At 42.0% G+C, this 8,747-nt stretch overlaps 1 protein-coding gene across 3 annotated transcripts in view; it reads left to right on the top strand.

The window, feature by feature from the left end:
* The first annotated feature begins 396 nt into the window (after positions 1 to 396).
* Positions 397 to 8,747, top strand: part of STAMBPL1 (STAM binding protein like 1) — a 45,357-nt gene continuing 37,006 nt past the window's right edge. For 2 of the 3 annotated variants that reach the window (XM_070432746.1, XM_070432745.1), the window contains exon 1: positions 397 to 766. The gene's annotated coding sequence lies outside the window, so the exon portion shown is untranslated. Of the gene's footprint in view, positions 767 to 2,836; positions 2,926 to 8,747 lie in introns of those variants that run through there. The other variant, XM_070432747.1, reaches the window with a different exon arrangement.

Here is an 8,747-nt window from a genome sequence, read left to right as displayed (position 1 = left end):
ATGGAATTCCTAATAGGAGGTATAGGTGGGATTTTCTTATAAAACCCCATTTTTGCCTGACTCCAGTGGAGTTCATGATCAAATCCATCTGCATCACGGTGTGTACACTGCAGTCTTAAAAGGCACCCATTCCTGTCCACTTTGGCTAAATGAATGGTGGAAAAAGTGAGAGTCCAGGTGGTTCTGGGCCAAGAAGGGGACTTGCTGGGTTTCAGATGAGAAAGTCGCACCCTTTCGTTTTACTCTCACTTTAGGGCAACCGCAGCGACCTGCCTCCACCTGCGAGCTTTTTCTGCAGAATGCGGGAGGCCGCAGTCGCGGAAGAGGGGGCGGGGCAGAGGCGGAGGCGGCACCCAGGGGCCGGGGCAGGGGAGGCCGGGACCATCGCAGCGACAATTTCTTTTCCTGTTGCAGGGGCGGCTGCAGCAGGCTCGGATCGGCCCTGCCTGCCCGTGGCTTTGCTAGGTCTCTGATCGCCCCCGGCAGCGAAGGGGAGGAGGAAGAGGGGAACAACGCACGCAGCCAGAGCGAGGGAAACTAACAAAGCTCCATCGAGAGGTCCACAGAGAGGGGTGGACGCACGGCCGAGGCCATGGGGCTGGCGCCTCCACGCCGGGGGCCATAGCGCCGGGCTGCAGTGCCTTCTAGCAAAAGCCAGCGCGGCCGGGGCTGCGGCGGCCAGACGGATGCCAAGGCCACACGACAGGCGCGGGGGCAGCCGCTGCAGTCGCCGCCCCACGCGGGCTCCGGACATCCAGGGCTGCTGGTGAGTAGGCGCGCGCGCTGTCAGCGTGAGTGTGAGTGCGCCCCGGCACGAGCGAGGGTACCCGTCGGGTCCGTGTGCACCGTGGCCTGGCGCGCCCCTGTCCCTCTTCCGATGGCGGCGTCGGGTCTGGGGTTTGTTCCGCGGGAAGAAAATGCTTTTTTGCTGGTTCCTCACTTCCTTCCAAGTGCCCCGATCGTCCGCCTGCGTCTGCGCTGCTTCTGTGCGCCCTCAGCCAGCTCCTGGGGGTTCCTTTCACCTTGATGGGGAAGGCAGGAAGCTGTGGCTCTGGGTGGCAGGGCGGGACTCTGCCAGTGACCTACAAGCGTGTTTCTGGTTCCGACTTGGAGACGGTGTCGGCACTGAAAGAGATCGCCGCACTGTCTCTGGGGGTGCGTGGTGTGGAGAGGGGAGGGCGAGGGCTGGAAGCGCAGACCTTTGCCCCAGCAGGACATGTGACATGCCTCTAGATGGCGTTTACTTTTATGGTGTTTATTAGCATAAACTGTCTTAAGACATTAAGTAATTCATGAGTAATTTACGTCTTAACTGAATATCTTTAATGAAATGCACAAAGAAGTATAATGTCATTGGAACATAATTTTCCAGAACTCTCTAAAACAACCCACACTGCTGATAGCCAAGAGCCTACGGTGAAATTAACAATACTACAAAACCTATATAATTTTATTAACCAATGCCACCCTAATAAATTTAATTTTAAAAAATTAAAAATTGCATACGTCATAAGTAATTGCAGAAACAGAAGTTGATCTAGACTAGAGGATGGGAGGGGGAGGATCTTAAGTGTTTGAGTGCCTTGGGGATAGGGTGGCTTTCTGGAAATCAGGTAGTTAGGAAAACAGACATCTTTCAAACTAAGCTCCACTGAGCACAGTGATTTACAAGCATCCTGTTAGTCACTAAGAAGAAAATGAAGCCCTAGGTTTTAGGGAGTTTCTGAAATTATAATGAATATGAGTAAGATGCTGATTTATGATTTCATGCTCAAGGCCCTGTCAATGGTAATAAATACAGCAGATTTGTTCCAGCAGATAAATTACACCAGAATTTTTTTTTAAAAGATATATTTATTGATTTTTGGAGAGGAAGAAAGCGTGAGGGAGAGAGAGAAACACGCATGTGAGAGCAGAACATTGATGGGCCGCCTCCTGCGTGCCCTCTCCTGGGTTTCTAGCCTGAAACCCCGACTTGTGCCCTGACCAGGAATCAAATGGCCAACCTTTGATGCAACAGACAACACCCAACCAACCAAGCCACACTGGCCAGGGCTACACTTGAAGTTTTGACTTCTGTGTGAAGTTTTTATTCAATGTTTTCTATGATGGCTTTATAGAGATTAAGCCACTGGGTTTTATTTTTTCCCAGACCCTGTTTCAGTGGACAGTCTTATTTATGTTTGTGGAATGGATGCTCAATTAAATTTCAAAAATGTACTCTATAACTGTATGTATAATAGTAGCATTTTGTAGCTATATATGTCAGTTTTTTTAAAATTCAAGTTAATGCCTTTGAGGAATAGACTCCTCCTGTTTACTACTGGCTCCATTACAGCTTCTTTATTCGAAGCCATGAAATGTTACTGGAATCTACCTGGAAAATGAACTGGCTGCCTCTTTTCAGTTCAAGCATATATCCAGCACATTCATTGTTGGCCACTTGGGAATCTAGGTGGAATTTATGTATCAGTTGATTCTTGGGAATTTTAAAAAGAAACTTGGTTGTTTTTTGTTTGTTTGTTTTAAATAAAACAAGCACCATCTAAATGATCATGCAGATAATCCTAGTCTTTTACCCATATTGTGGTCTTGAGGGCCAGTTTCTTGCCTACTTTTGCCTAGTTTCATAGGACTGATTGCCAATGCGAGGCTTAGAGAGAGACATTGAGGGGAGCAGTATTCCCCAGGAGATTTGCTCCTGAAGAGGAGAATGTCTCTGGGTTGGCTTCTGAGAAGGACTGATAAAAATAGTTAAAGAAATGTTAGTAATAGTTACCTTTTTTTTTTTTTTTTTTTTTTTTTTAGCACCTAGGCCTTAACTAAACCGGTTTGATCATATTCCTCCTTCAAGGACTCTTCCCAGTCCTACTTACAGCATCAATCCAGGGAGTGAGGTTGCTTTTCACAGAGAAGAAAAGTAAGGTAATTCTTGCTCAACATATGAGGGGTAGAAGACATGTAGATGCTGCCCAGGAAATGCCAGGTGCCTTCCCGGAGGATACATTTACAAATTAGAGACATTCTAATCCGCTGGATTTGGGATTCTGTCTAAAGTTAGCATTTTTTCTCAACCCTGTGAAAGATTTATAAGTAACTTCAAATGATACCACAAAAAATGACTCATAGTCATCCCTGAAAATATTGGAGTCAGCTTTCTGTCCCTTCCGGCTAACGGATTACAGATGCTCAATAAATGTTTGTTAAATGAAAAACAAGTCTGAAATGTCTTTACTTCCCAATTTAACTAGTTCACATCTAGTATGATTGTTTTTAGCCATAACTTTATAGGAACCTTTCATCAAATTGAAGCTCATGCATATATTCAACTAAGATCAACTTCCTCCATCAAGGAACAATAACAATCTCTTCGAGATAAAAACAAACAGACAAAAAGCACTGTCCTGGCACCTGTTGACTTGCTCACTCCATGAACATGTGAATTGTTCAGCGGGATGTGTGAGTTTACATTAAAAAAAATCCTGAGTTGACATCAGGGTGTTCAGCCCAGGAATAATCTGGATGTGCCTTTTGTCACAAATTATTTGCATTTCTAAGCAAATCACATGAGTTTCTAGTACAATCCAGCATCTCCTCATGCTAAATGGAAAAGCCAATGAAACCTTTGGCAAATGGCTAAATGTTCACAGCACATGGCATTTGATTTTCCTTTCTAAATTTTAAATTCATCCGTGTTGTGTTTGTCCATTGATTTGGCTGACTTAGAAACTAATTCAGACTGGTGGTTACTTAGTCACTTGCGTTTATTAAAAGCAGCTCCTTTATATAAGCACAGTAATTCATGTTTTAATTGCTCTAGTTAGCCTTTTAAAGTCCTCTTGGAAATGGTTGCATTGTATGATCTTGAATATTAAGAGTGCTATGCTTTTTTTTTTTTTATAGTTCTAACTTTCCATTCCAAGTCATTAGAAATTTAGCCTATGATTCATGTTTTAATTTCAGGACTAAAGATTATTAGAAAGCTGTCTGAAGTTTGCCTGGATATTAACATGATCATGCATATTAATAATGCACATTTTCTGTCTGGCATTCTTCTGTCCATGTCCTCCAATCAAGCTTGTTTTATTCTGAATAAAAATTAAATGAGACCCTTAAACATTTAATTTTTTTTTCTAATAAGCTATGTCCAAAATAAGTACAATAAAAAATTGCTATCACTTTGTTGAAGTAATACAAATACTGATATCCTCTGCATAATGAAACATAGCCATTCTTATCAGGTATTTACTTGATTAGTAGGAACTTGAATAAGGGTTAAAGGCCTGTTCCTTTCATGCCTTACTAAGGCCTGTGAAAGTCAGGGAGTGGAATTTTGATTAGATAAGGTGGCCAATTCAAGGGAGGTTCCTGGAAAGGATTCAGTGATGAAAGCATCTTTTCGAAGAATATTTTGGCCATTGGGTGGGGAGTGGATTAGTGGAAAGAGGGAGTGAAGGTGTTAATCTGGTGTCAGATAATGATAGCTGCACTTTTCATCCAAAGGCTGCAATGGAGAAACGAAAACTTAAGACAGTCAGACATCAGAAGTCTTTGTTTTATGTGCAAGAGGGATAGTAAACCTGTGGCACAAGGGTCATCATTCACATATTCCACATTGATGGAACATCACCCACATTCTTTTCGGCTGAGCCCTTGTGTAACCTCAGAATCTTGCAAACATTTGACAGATATTTAGTAATAAATATTAGTTCCTGAGCATGTGCTATATGCCAGGCACTGTGTAAAGGCTTAACACATTATCTTAAGGGTGATGGCATAGTTAGGAACATGAATTCTTTTTGCCATTTACTAGTTGTGTGTCCTTGGGCAAGTTACTAACTTCTCTGAGCCTCAGTTTCCTCATCTTTTAACAGGGATATTAATTTCCCTCTCATAAGGCTTGAGGGAGGGATAAATGAATAAATAGGTATAAATGAAAAGTGATTAGAAGTGTCTGGCAAAAAAGTTGTGCTATATGTGTTTGTTGTTGTTATTTATTAATTCATAAAACAACTTTAGGCAATAGGTATCATTGTGCAAATTTAAAAATTGAGGTACAGAGAGATTCTTGTATAAAGTGTTTGCTTTAGTTGTATTTAGTATTTTTAGTATTTTGTAAGTGGTATTTTTCATTAAGTGCTTTATTAAGAAGTGTTTCAATTTATATTTTTACATTTGCTTTAAAAATTGTTTATTTTTTGTTTTTGCCTAAGAGTTGACATATGCAATACATATTAATTTGTAACATCTCTCCTTATACCCAGTGATTCTGAGCTGGAAGAAAGGAGGTATGTCTTCCTAATATAGTGTATAGCATATAGCTCATCCTATATAATAAAAACGTAATATGCTAAGTGTCTGACCATTTGACCTTTCAACCACTGACCACCAGGGGGTAGATGCTCTGACCGGTAGGTTGGCTTGCTGCTGGGGTCCGGCCATATGTGGAATCTAATGAACATTGGGACTGGGTGAGATGGGCAGGACATGCCCTGGAGCCCTCCCGCGGTCCCTCCTAGGCCCCGATTGTGCACTGGTTTGGTCCCTCAGCCTGGCCTGTGTCCTCTCACAGTTCGGGACCCCTCAGGGGATGTCAGAGAGCCAGTTTCGCCCTGATCCCTGCAGGTCAGGCTAAGGTTCCCCACTGGTGCATGAATCTGTGCACTGGGCCTCTAGTATTATATATTATATAAATAATGTGCAATGTAATATTCTGTAATTATATAATATATATTATATATGTCATATGAAGATGTTATATGCATTATACTTGGTATGTATTATAATAGTGTACTTATATATGCATTCTCTATGTATACATGGTATAATGTATACATTATAAGTTATATATAATATGTAGTGCATTATATTAGGGAGACATTTATGTTATATATAATGAACAACTGGGTATAAGGAGAAATGTTACCAATGAGTATGTGTACATTAAATTATTGGGCAGGTATCAGTATTCTGAAAAACTTCTGTGCCATCCACCTCTCTCCAGTTCCTAGAATCTTATATATCTCCCATTCATGACTGACAGTGGAGTTATGATGACATTTTATAACTGTTTTTATTCAGAATGTTTTATAGATTAACCACAGAGTAAATTTCAGCTGTTCTTTGACTTGTTGAAGTAATTACGTCTTAGTTATAAGAGGCCAGATTTTAATTATAGGTGGGAAGGCTGCTATAGCAACCAATAATACAAAATTCTTAATTCCCTTAATGCTGCTTTAGGATGCAATATGCCATCACCAGTTTTAATATTTTAACATTATATTAGTCCTTATATAATTTCTTGTTCTTATAACTAACTTTCAGAAATGTGTAACTAGTATTGTTTTTTTCTAAGGAAGCAAAACATTTTCTTGGTCTTATGTAAAGTTTGTGAGGTAAAACATGACTATTTAGTTGAAGAAAAATGTTCAAATCTCTTTAAAAATATGGTGTGCATCCTTTGTTCCTTTGTTTTACCTTTTTTTGTAAATTACATGTCATTATTTAACTAAAGTTCAATTCCTTGTCAAGGAACTGTTTTTAAATTTAGTGAGTTTATCCACTCCTCTATTGATGGGCACTTGGGCTGTTCCTAGATCTTAGCATAGTGTTGCTATGAACATAGAGGTGCATATATTCTTTCTGATAGATGAGTGGATAAAAAGTTGTGGCACGTTTACACAATGGAATACCATGCTGCCATAAAAAAGAAGGATCTCTTACTTTATTTTTTCATGGTTTTTTTTTTTGCTTTTTTTAAAATTTAATTTTGTTTTATTTCTTAAAGTATTACAAAGAGTATTACACATGACTCATTTCCCCCCCCCCCTTGACATTCCCCCAGCCTCCCCTACCCCCCAGTTTCTTGTGTCCATTGGTTATTCTTATATGCATGCATTCAAGTCCTTTGGTTGATCTCTTACCCCTCCCCCCCACTAACCCTCCCCAGGCTTCCCACTGTAGTTTGACAGTCTGTTCAATACTGCTCTGCCTTTGTATCTATTTTTGTTCATCAGTTTATAATGGTCTTTATTATCCATAAATGAGTTAGATCATGTAGTATTTTTCTCGGCTTCCCAGGGGCCATCGCAGCCTCTCAGGGGCCGTCTCAGCCTCACAGGGGCTGTCTCAACCTCACCGGGGTTGTCTCAGCCTCACGGGGGCCATCTCAGCAACACGAAGTTTGGCATTCTATCTTTTGCTGGGCAACTCCTTGCTGGACAAAATCTCCAGGTGTTCTTGCTGGCTGAATTTCTGGTATGCTTTCTTGGATTTTGTTTTCTACTAAGTGCACAAACTGCTTGTCTGCCGTCTCCCGGTATCCCATGTGAGAATGGTTCTGGTGGACCTGTTTGTGCATTTGCTGGTACTGCAGTTCCATGTTGCTGGCCCAGCCGGGTTCAGTTCTGGCTTCCTCCGAACCTGATTCTGCTTCTTGAGTGTGTCCCTTATGGGTGCAGGAGTTGAAATCTGTAGTTTGTTGGGTTAAGCTGCAAAATTGCATGTGGTTTCTTTTGTGCCACTGGCACAGCTTGGGCAGTGATGTAAATTGAGTAGGGCGGGGTCTCAGGGAATCACTAGGGCAGAGCAAACAGCAATGGCGTCTCCATGACTCCTCACCTCTCCGCAATTCCGAGTCTCTGCGTCCCCGAGTGCGAGCGAGTAGCTTCGTGAGAAAGCCGGCCTCACTTTCTGACCCGCTGCAAGGCCGTCCCGCCTCTCCCTGTAGGGGTCTGGGACCTCAGAATCCCACCCCAAACAAGCTCAGTGGATTTGAGAGTTTGTAACCCCTTTTGATTGAAAAAAACCACGCATCCAGTTTCAGCCCGCCTGGCGCGCGACTCCATACCTCTGTTCTTGGCGCCTCTGCATATTCTACTCAGTCTCAATGCTCTTCTTTCTTTCCTTCCAGTTGTAGAATTTCCACTGGGCCAGCTTTCCCATGGTTCTGAATGATAGCTGTTTTGTCTTATAGTTGGTATTTTCAATGTTGTTGTGGGAGGCTGCACGCATAGGTCTGTACCTTACGCCGCCATCTTGGTTCTCCAATCTCTTACCTTTTGAAACAGCATGGAGGGACCTGGAGAGTATTATGCTAAGCAAAATAAGCCAGTCAGAGAAAGACAAGTGTCAGATGATCTCACTCATATGTGGAATCTAATGAACAAAATAAACTGATGACAAAATAGAAACCGAGACATAGAAGCATGGAACAGAGTGACCAATCTCAGAGGGAAGACGGGGAGGGGTTGGGTGGAGTGGGAAGAGATTAACCAAAGAACTTATATGCATATATGCATAACCCATGGACACAGACAATAGTGTAGTGAAGGCCTGGAAGGGGGGTGGGTGGGGACAGGGTGGATGGTCAGTGGAGAGGAAAAAGGGGACATATGTAATACTTTCACCAACAAAGATAAACTTTAAAAAATTTCGTGAGTTTAAACTTGATTAAGGATGATAGAATTTGAGTTTTGGTGAATTTGGTGTTTTGTTCTTTAAAATTCTGCTATACTTATGTTTCATTGGCATCATAGTGACTGAACCACAAATTCAGTAAGAGTTCATCTAAGATCTAACTGTCCAGGGACCCATCACAACTTACTAGTATTCATTCTGATTGTTTGATTTGATGACTGTCTGGGAGAATTTGGAAACAGGAAGCCAGTGATGACTCATGTCGAACCCTCCTTGGCTCGGGGTGAACACTGCCTGCCTGTTTTGCCTTTTTCTGGGTTCAGAGAGAA

The sequence above is a fragment of the Myotis yumanensis genome, unplaced genomic scaffold (assembly GCF_028538775.1).
Source record: "Myotis yumanensis isolate MYYU_CA2020_CCGP unplaced genomic scaffold, mMyoYum1.0.hap1 SCAF_13, whole genome shotgun sequence".
NCBI lineage: Eukaryota > Metazoa > Chordata > Mammalia > Chiroptera > Vespertilionidae > Myotis > Myotis yumanensis.
This window is presented reverse-complemented; position numbering and strand designations above follow the sequence as displayed.